At 37.1% G+C, this 10200-nt stretch overlaps 1 long non-coding RNA gene across 1 annotated transcript; it reads left to right on the plus strand.

Annotated features, from left to right (window-relative positions):
* Nucleotides 1–3641: 3641 nt before the first annotated feature.
* Nucleotides 3642–5956, plus strand: LOC141633319 (uncharacterized). Its single transcript, XR_012538100.1, has 3 exons — nucleotides 3642–3740; nucleotides 3839–3947; nucleotides 5670–5956. It is a non-coding gene; the product is annotated as an uncharacterized LOC141633319 (long non-coding RNA).
* Nucleotides 5957–10200: the final 4244 nt, after the last annotated feature.

Consider the following 10200-nt stretch of genomic DNA (forward strand, 5'->3'; position numbering starts at 1 on the left):
ATTTAATTTGGCCAATCTACCCTCTGATATATAGTCTATTTGATTTTATAGTTACAACAACATCCTAATATCACTATAATACAAGGTAGTCAAACCGCTATAACATTTGCTGACCATAGTTCACCAGTCACTCGAAACCGAGTCCCATATAACACAACTCCGAAGTGTTGGAAGTAATGCAAAAGGCTAGTAATGTTGTCTAGATACATTGCATTGTAGAGAAGCTTTACATTACCTCGTAAGAGAATCTCTCCACTCTCACCACTAAATGCATGTTTATAGCCTCATTAATTCCATGTTTATGGTAGTGGTTATGCCTCTTTATAGTGCTAATTAATCACTATAAATATGAGAAGTATGTAGTCATTTGAGAAACACGTCTTCCATATATCTCTACTACTTCTCTATGATAATTTTGAGCATACCATATGAGTTCCAACTCCTAATGGTTGAGTACACAACTTTTAGGAGTGTTGTGTGACCTTGGGGGACGACGCCTATATCGATTTGTACCGTAGTCGGGGCGATTTCGTTTCTCATTCAGTGGCCTCCATACCACGACACAACAACAAATATTCTCTAATTATATCTTCGCCCCTATAGTGATACTATATTTTCCAACAATTGAGAAACGAAATTTTATCGCTATTATTGTTGTTGTGTTCATTATTTTTGTCATTGGAATTATTTTTATTGGCCAAAAATATTGTTCTTCGGGTATAAGAATCAGGCCGCGAAGGGTGAGACAGCAGTTTGGTATTTTGGCCATAACTCGGTCTCTAGAGCTTTGTTTGAGGCGTGTAAGATGGCGTTGAAAAGCTAAGAAGAAGGGCTACAACTTTTTAGTTGAAGCAGTGAGCAGATTCGGTCATATTCCATCCTTAAAATGGACAACAATGTCATGGTAGTATGCTGAAAGTTTTTATGAAGACTTATAAAAGAATGGTATTATCTATAATTTTATTGCTCAATTTCATTCTGGTGGTTAAGGTATGTTCTCGAGACTTTCCTTTAAAATATTTATGATGATAAATATGAAGGTTTGGTCAAATTATATATGCCTTAATCGTTCGTATGTTTAAGCTACTACTTTATTTGGTATGATATGTCTATAATCTTGGCAAAATTACTCTTTTGATAATTGATTTCAAAAATATGTGAATGAAATTGTTCCAAGATTTTTGATTGACAAGTAGCTAGAATGATTAAGTGTCCAATATATTGTTATGTGTACAATATGTTTATCAAGCAAAATATTTCACACATTTGGATTGGTTATTTAGTTTTGATTATGAGACAGACTAAAATTGATATTTGAGTTATGAACCAAATGTGGGGATTAAATATTTTGTTTTAAATTGATATAGTATCTTGGACATGTGTGAAAAAAATTGGAAATGATTATTTGTTAAAGCTTCATAAAAGTAGACTATGGAGATTATAAATTGTCGTGTACAATTATATGATATCTAAAAGTTGAGATGATTAATGAATGAATAATGTGTATATTTTGTTTGAACGATTATGTTTGTCACTAATTTGTGGCGTGACAACATGTTGGGGAAGACGTTCAATTTATTATTTGATAAAATTATTCATCATGTTTAGATTTGATATTTCAGCTATGTGGAGTATGTATCTAAGAAATATTTTGATTGTGAGGGTACATAGAAAATGACGAGTGTATGTTTTATACATGATTAACTGACTAAAATATTGTAGTGTATTTTGTTGGTTACGTCACTTAGCTTATACTTCCTCCATTCAACTCCACTCTACCACTTTCTTTTTTCACGTTTGTCAACGCGTGTTTTACGCGCTAAATATCGTTAGCTACGTATTTGCAAAAATTATAAAAGTTAGATATTTTTAATGTACTCGTAAAGACGAATCAAACAAGATCCCACGTGAATATATTTTCACTTATGTATCGAGAGAAAATTGAAATTAAATACTCAATCGTGAATAGTGTATAAAAATGAAATAGGTAGAGTGGAGTTGAATGGAGGTAGTACCACATTATATGAGATTCTGGTGATTGTTATTATATGAGTAAGGTGTAAAATTCTTTTTGTAAAATATTGTGGATTTGCAAAGAGTAAATATAAGTGAAACAATCATCGAGATTCGTTGTTTTCTAATATAAGAATGATGATCTATATAGAGCTTTTAGTAAATAAAATGATTTTGGGTGCAAAATCACAAATACTACGTGTATGCTTTATTCTATGTCAATTTATTAGAAAGAGAAAATAATAAAAAAGATTATTTGTTCTTTTAAACGACATGAGAGTGGAGCTCTATATTTAATTAGAACAATGATGCTAATGAGTTATCAGAAAACATGTTTTGACTATTGTGAAAAGTCTAATATGTATAATTATAGTTGTTTCAATGTAGCTTATGCAGCTAAGTACATTTTATTTGTGTATTCATTACCAAAGTTATCATTCACATTTAGTGAAGTGCCTAAGGTGCAATATTGAGAATTGCACTATGTTGAATATCTAGAAAGATATTGGATTGACAAAAAGGTAATGACGATCGACAAGGTGAGATCTATGGTGAGTACTATACATTTCTACCTTTAATGGTGATCTTGTTTTAAGTCTATTGAGAAGACTATTATAACCTTGTCTATTATGTAAGCATATTATATTGCTCTTAATCTTGCAGGGTAAGATGCAGGGTGATTGTGAAGCTATTATTAGCTACTACTTAATTGTGGGGGCATGGAGTTTTGCCTAATGTTTATCTTTAGCATAATGCTAATATCAACTTAATAATGCTAAAATAATGTGTATAATGACTTGCAGATTTATACATTTTATGCAGATTTGATTTGAGAAAGTTGATTGAGAATAATATGCTCACAAATTATTATCTTTGTGAAATTTGAGAGGAGCATATTTAAGTTGATGGACTAAGAAAGAAAGAAGTCCTAGAATTGTCGAGGGGAATGGGGCAAAAGCCTATTAGTTGAGGAATTTGTGGTGGATACCGGAACTTGCTATGCAAGGGTGGTCTAACGAAGCCATAGATAACTCATACTTGTGTACACTTCCCATTCCTATGACATGTACACTATTTTGGAAGGTTGAGCATATAGCTATTAATGGTCTTATTGTAACGCCCCGTAATTTCGGACCGTTAATATATTTCGAAAATAATTTATTAATCAAATAAAATTTGATATTTAAAGTAATTAAAGTAAAAATAATTCAAAGAAATATAATTTTATTATATTTTGAAGAAAAGTATTTATTTTGATAGTTTCGAAATGTTTAAAAATAGTTTAAACCGTGTAAAACTTTTTATTTCGAAATAAGGGCGTATCGGGGGGAAAATGACAATTCTTTTGAACGTTGGGTAAACGAAATTGGAAATGGGTCGTATGAATACTCAATTTTCTTGTAATCTCGTGTTTAAAAACTTTGGTCTTGACGGAATTTGCATTTGACTTACGGTTTTAATTATTATCGAAACGAGTCAAACCCGACTCGAAAAATCCCGACTCAAACCCGACTCCCTCCTTTCTTTCTCCCTTTCCCGCGGACCAAACCCCCCCTTCCCCTTCATTTTTCTGATTTTTCTTCTATCCTTCATCATCTTCAACTTCTAATCTTACAAACACCATTTCTACATAAAATCAAGCTAATTTGGCCATAATTTCTTCGTTTCTACTCGGATTTTCACGAAATTTACCTTTCCGGAATCCCCTCGCCGAGATCTACAACTTAGTATGTTCTAATTTTAGTTTTCATTAAGTTGTTTTAAGACAAAATTTCGGTATTTTCGGTATTTGTGCTTATTTATGGTGTTTTTATTGTTTAATTAGGTGAAGATTTGGAAGACGAGTTCGGGGACTCGTATATTGTAGAGGATAGCGGCTAGTTGTTGTTAGGGTTTCGGTTTTGAGGTGCTAATTGCTCATTTTCTAGCTTAAGGTAACATATTTCGAGTTACTCGACGAATTATCGTCACAATCTTTGTTGTTTTTGTATGTTTGGTGATTTTTGTTTGAGTAGTAGTTTTCACATGTTAAAATTTGTTGCATGCATGTTTAATTTATGCCTTTTATTAGTTTAAATTAGCAAAGTTGAATTGGAAACGATTAATTAATGTTCAGACGGTCTTTTACTAAACAAAAATGGAAAAAAATGGTGGTGTAGGGGGACGGCCAGCAGCCGGCAGGCCCACGGCAGCCCACGGCCGGCCTTGGGGTTGGCCCGGGTCGGTCCGTTGCTTGTTTCGCGGTTTTTCGTACATTATCGGTCATTTCGGGTTAATTAATGTAGAGTTGTATAAGTCACATAAGGGTACACTTTTAAATTGAACCATACTAGTAGTAGAAATTATTCTTATATTGGTAAAATTTAGCTTATATTAATAGTTATCACATGTTAGGATAGTTTACAAAATGAATTTGTAAATAATAGGCTCAGAATGAATTGTATAGGGATAATTGTAATGTTTTGTTGATTGTACCGAAAACTGAGCCTTAGTCCCTTTGACTGATGCGATGTCAGTTAATTGAGTGATTGGTCAGCCGCAATTTAACCCGTACCTGCCGCAGGGCTGGGGTTGCGGGTAAAAATTCGGTTGTATGAATTAGATAATCGGCCTTTTTCTTGTTTTAGGCCATTTATTATATCTCTATTTCACATGTGTAGTTAGTTGAATTTAAGTAGCTTCTTATATTTTAGAAACGGCCCTAGATTCCCTGAAGCCTTTAATTTGGTTAATATTGTTGGAATTGGAAATTTGTATTGAGGATTCTGTTGGTTTATCTGCTGAATAGACATTTATATAGCCTTTCACATGATAGAATGTTAGAATTTATGTTGGTAAGTAGGACTTTTTGCCCTCTTAAGGTTAAGTGAGTGTCTTACTTGACTTGTGTGGTGAGTCTTGTGTGGTGTGGGCTAAAGTATTCAAGCTGGGACTAGCTGGGACTAGGTCCTAGGTGAGTTTTTCGGCCTTCATCATAGATAGGTCTTTATAGTCTCTGACGAGTATATGTTCACTGCTTGATAGCCTTTGTGTTCCTGACTAGTGGATTTATATCCAAGTTGGGGCATGACCTTAGTTACTTATTTTGATAGTAAGTGGTCAGCTTAAGTACTAGCCAACCCTTTGGTGGACTCTTTAGGGTACTCACTTTGTTTTTAGAAAAATAGTGGGTCTTGGGTGCGGTGGTGTGTATCCGCATGTCTAGGTCTCTTGTGATTTTAGGCTAGGGTTGTGTTGTCTCTTGGCCATGTTTTATTAATATTAACCGCTGAGCCAAGATACCGGTTCGATTACCTTCCCTACCTCGTGGTATAGACTCGAGTTACAAAGTGACTATTGACGGGACTAAGAACTTATGCATGTCTTTGATATATTGCCCTTTCTTGTTTGATGATTCTATGAATCATAGAAGGTGAGATGCAAGCCGGCTATGGTTGATAGAGTTTGGATTACAATTTGTTATATGTTTCACATGTTAGTTTAGTTTGGTCAGTTTAGGGCTCATATGTTAGAATAATTGATAAGTGAATTATTTATCATCTTGTTTACATGTTTTACTACATGTACATTAATTTTGACGATTCGTGGCTGGGAGGACTCGAAGTTACTCCCCACTGAATTGTGGCTTTCGTGTTTGTATAAAATGCGATTGACAGGTTGTTGATTCTTTGTTGGGGTCACAGACGAGCTAGTGAGCAAGGAACCTTGGACCTAGTTTGGCTATTCTTTTAGTAAACCTTTTCTACTTTGGTTTTGTATATAATTTGAAGGGACATATGTCTCCCTTTTCTATGTTGGTTTGTATCCTTATATTTCCGCGTCTTTAGTTATGTATGTAAATTAGTTTATCAGCTTTTGCAGGGTTTTTGACACTCTTCTTGAGTTGGATTGGTTGTGAATGGTTTAGGAAGAAAAATTTTTGAAATTGCAGGTTTTTGACTAGTTGAACCATTTACAAACATATCCTACCAGTTTTTCTGTAGAATTTACGTAATTATTTATTTAAGGCTAGATTTAAGGGTGTCACAGTTGGTATCAGAGCCTATTGCTCCCGACGCACGTTTGTGCATCCCACTTAAAAATCACTTGACCTTTAAATAATAAACTTGAGAGAAGGGTAGGATGGGTAGAATTAGGATTTTATGTGGTAGTTTGTTTGTGATTGCTAATTGATAGGTACTAATTAAATTTTTCCCTTTTGTAAGATGGCTCCGCCAAGAAGAGACATTGATGATGCTATCTTACTAGTTCTTACTCAAATTCTCCAAAACCAACAAAATCAACAAAATCAACAAGCTCCTCTTCCTCCTCCGGTGAGAGGGTACTCCAGCACCTATACTTGGGTGGCTAACCAATTGACCGAATCAACACTCCCACTTATGGTGGAGAGATTGATCCAGCTGCTCTTACAGGGTGGTTTCGGGAGTTGGAGAAAAGCTTCACGTTGTATGATGTCAAGGAGGAACATAAAGTGAAGCTAGCCTCTCATTTCCTAGTACGAGAAGCAGACCGGTGGTGGTCCATGACTGGGCCTACCGTTTCACCAACCAGGATTTGACAGGATACGTTTCAAGGAGTTAGTGGAGGCCCGTTTCTATCCTCAAGAGTCAAACAAAGAAAAAAAGTTGAAGGGATTCATGGAGTTGAAGCAAGGAAGCCTTCGATTCAGGCCTTCACCGATAAATTCAACGAGTTGGGTCATTATGCAACTCGATTGGTGAAGGATGACAACGAAAAAGCCTTCTTTTATCTTGAAAAGCTCTCCCCTAAGATCAAAAGCATGGTCCGTCGGGATTCCACTAGCTTTGTTTCAATCTACAACGATGCTTTGTGGGCTGAAAATTCCCTAAAAGACATTGAAAATGAAGCTCGTGCAACTAGTTCTAATCTTGGCAAGAGGCCTTTATATCCCTCTTCTAGGCCCTTTACTCCTTCACCTAGGTTCATCTCATCTCCTCTCGACCCAAACAAGAGAAGATTTGTTTCTAATGTTCAAGCTAATCGGGGTGGTCAATCTTGATTATTAATGATAATAAAAGTACTAAAGACCGAGAGTGTGCTATAATCGCAAGAAACCAAAGACACCCCGGTAAATGCTTCATTGATCCTATTATATGCTTTTCTTGTAACAAACCGGGCCACAAGGCCAATGTTTGCCCGGAGAGGAAGGTGACGACTCCCCATCGCTCCTATCACCCCGGTGAGGCCAAAGAGGCCGAAGGGTCGGATCTTTGTTATGAGCCGAGTGAAGCTGAGGCACATCCTGATATCATTACCGGTACATTTTCTATTTTTGATGCTCCTTGTTTGGTACTATTTGATACGGGTGCCTCTTTATCTTTTATTTCAATAAAACTCTCCAATAAATTATCACTTGAATCATCACAAGAAGAAAGTACATCTATATCTTTACCCTCCGGGGATGTCTTTTCCTGTTCTAAAATCTATCCTAAGTCCCTATTTCTATTATGGGATCTATATTTCCAAAGAAATCTTTTCCAATTTCCACTTGAAGAATTTGATGCCATTTTGGGCATGGATTGGTTACATACTTATCATGCTCGATTTGAATGTCGAGACCAGAAAATAATTCTTACAAGCCCTTCAGGTCACCGTGTGTCTTATCAAATGGTTAAAAGACAAACCGGTACTAAACTAATTTCTGTTATGAAGTTTGTCAATGCAATGAAAAAGGGCCGTCAAGCCTTTTTGTGTATGGTGACTACTTCGATTCTTCTTCTCCGCCTCCTAAAGAGAACATTCCAAAGAGTATGTGAATTTCCGGAGTTTTTCCCGATGAGCTACGGAATTCCTCCCGAAAGGAAGTTGAATTTGCTATTGATCTTATTCCCCGGTACGCCCTATTGCTAAAGCTCCTTATAGGTGGCACCGTCCTGAAATGAAAGAGTCAAGACTCACCGGATGATTTGATTGCCAAAGGTTTTATTCAACCTAGCTTTTCACCTTGGGGTGCTCCTGTTCTCTTCGTAAGAAAGAAGGATGGATCTATGCGATTATGCATAGATTATCGTGAACTTAACCGAGTTACTATCAAGAATAAATATCCTCTTCCTAGAATTGATGATCTTTTCGATCAGCTCCGTGGTGCTTCTACTTTTTCTAAAATTGATCTTCGTTTGGGCTATCATCAAATTCCAGTCCGAGAAGCTGATATTCCTAAAACCGCCTTCAGTACGAGATATGGGCATTTCGAGTTTACGGTGATGCCATTCGGATTGACCAATGCTCCAGCAGTATTCATGGATCAGATGAACCGTACTTTCAGAGAACACCTTGACAAATGCGTTGTGGTGTTCATTGATGACATCTTGATCTATTCTAAATCTGAAGAAGAACATGTCCAACACCTTCGTGTTATTTTAGAGATTTTGCGCCGTGAAAAATGGTATGCTAAATTCTCCAAATGTGAATTCTGGTTACCTAAAGTGACCTTCCTTGGGCATGTCATTTCAAAAGAGGGCGTTATGGTAGATCCAGCCAAAATTGAAGCCGTTGTTGATTGGAAAAGTCCAACCAATGTTTCTGAAATCCGTAGTTTCCTTGGCTTGGCGGGTTACTATCGACGATTTGTGAAGGATTTTTCAAAGATTGCTAGGCCGATGACTCAGCTGTTGAAGAAAGAGTCTAAGTTTGTGTGGTCTGAAGAATGTGAAAATGCCTTCCAGGAATTGAAAAAGAGGTTGACTACCGCTCCGGTGTTGACCTTACTCAAGAAGGAGTGGACTTTGATGTTTACTGTGATGCTTCTAAGCATGGTATAGGTTGTGTCTTGATGCAAAAGAGGAAAGTCATTGCTTATGCCTCTCGACAGCTTAGAGTTCATGAAATTAACTACCCGACTCATGATCTTGAATTAGCTGCGGTAGTACATGCTTTGAAGATTTGGAGACACTACCTCATTGGAGTCCATTGCAACATCTACACCGACCACAAGAGCCTGAAATATCTCTTTACCCAAAAAGAGCTGAACATGAGACAAAGAAGATGGTTAGAATTGGTGAATGACTATGATGCCAATCTAATTTATCATAAAGGAAAAGCTAATGTGGTGGCTGATGCTCTTAGCAGAAAATCCTGTCATTCTTTGAATTCTTTTCGGGACTTACCTCCTGAACTTGCTTTAGAACTTCAAAAATTGGGAGTAAGCCTTGTAAAAAGGGGCTCTCATCATCTTGATGCCATGTCACCAACCGACTTCCACCGTGAGATCCGTACTTGCCTTCCTAATGATCCTACTTTCATATCCATTCGAGCTAAAATTCAACTTGGGCAAGCAAAGGATTGTAAGATTGATGATGATGGGTATCTCCGTTATCATGGTAGAATCTATGTTCCGAAAGTGCAAATGATTTGAGAAAAAGAGTTCTTGATGAAGCACACCTTTATCCTTACTCCATTCATCCTGGGAGGTACAAAATGTACAAAGATTTGAGATTGCAATTCTGTGGCCTAGGATGAAAATTGAAGTTATTGAGTATGTCGAAGAAATGCCTCACCTTCCAGAAAGTAAAGATAGAACATCAAAAGCCCGGGGGTTTGCTTCAACCCTTGGATGTTCCTCTTTGGAAATGGGAGTCTATTTCCATGGACTTTGTGATGGCCTTACCCAGGACTTCCACTGGGAAGAATGCTATTTGGGTGGTTGTGGACCGATTGACTAAGTGTGCTCGGTTTATTCCCATTAGAGAGACCTGGGGTTTAGAAGTTCTAGCTGGTGCCTATGTGAATGAAGTAGTACGCTATCATGGGGTTCCTAAAGATATAGTTTCGGATCGAGATCCTCGATTTTGTTCTCGTTCGGACCGCATTACGAAGGCCTTGGGTAGTAAACTGTTGATGAGCACTGCTTTTCACGCTGCCACTGATGGTCAAACTGAGAGAACAATTCAAACTTTAGAGGATCTTCTTCGTGCCTGTGCCTTAGATTTCCAAACCTCTTGGGAGAAATGTTTACCTTTGGTTGAATTCTCTTACAACAACAGCTATCAAGCTTCCATTAAAATGGCACCATATGAAGCTCTGTATGGTAGGAAATGCCGTACTCCTGTCTGCTGGGATCAAACCCAAAATGTTCCAATGTTAGGACCTGATTTGGTGACCGAGTCCATTGAACAAGTTAAAATCATTCGGGAGCGGATGAAAGACGCTCAGGACCGTCAAAAGTCA

Source organism: Silene latifolia, chromosome Y (assembly GCF_048544455.1).
Source record: "Silene latifolia isolate original U9 population chromosome Y, ASM4854445v1, whole genome shotgun sequence".
In the NCBI taxonomy this organism is placed as follows: domain Eukaryota; kingdom Viridiplantae; phylum Streptophyta; class Magnoliopsida; order Caryophyllales; family Caryophyllaceae; genus Silene; species Silene latifolia.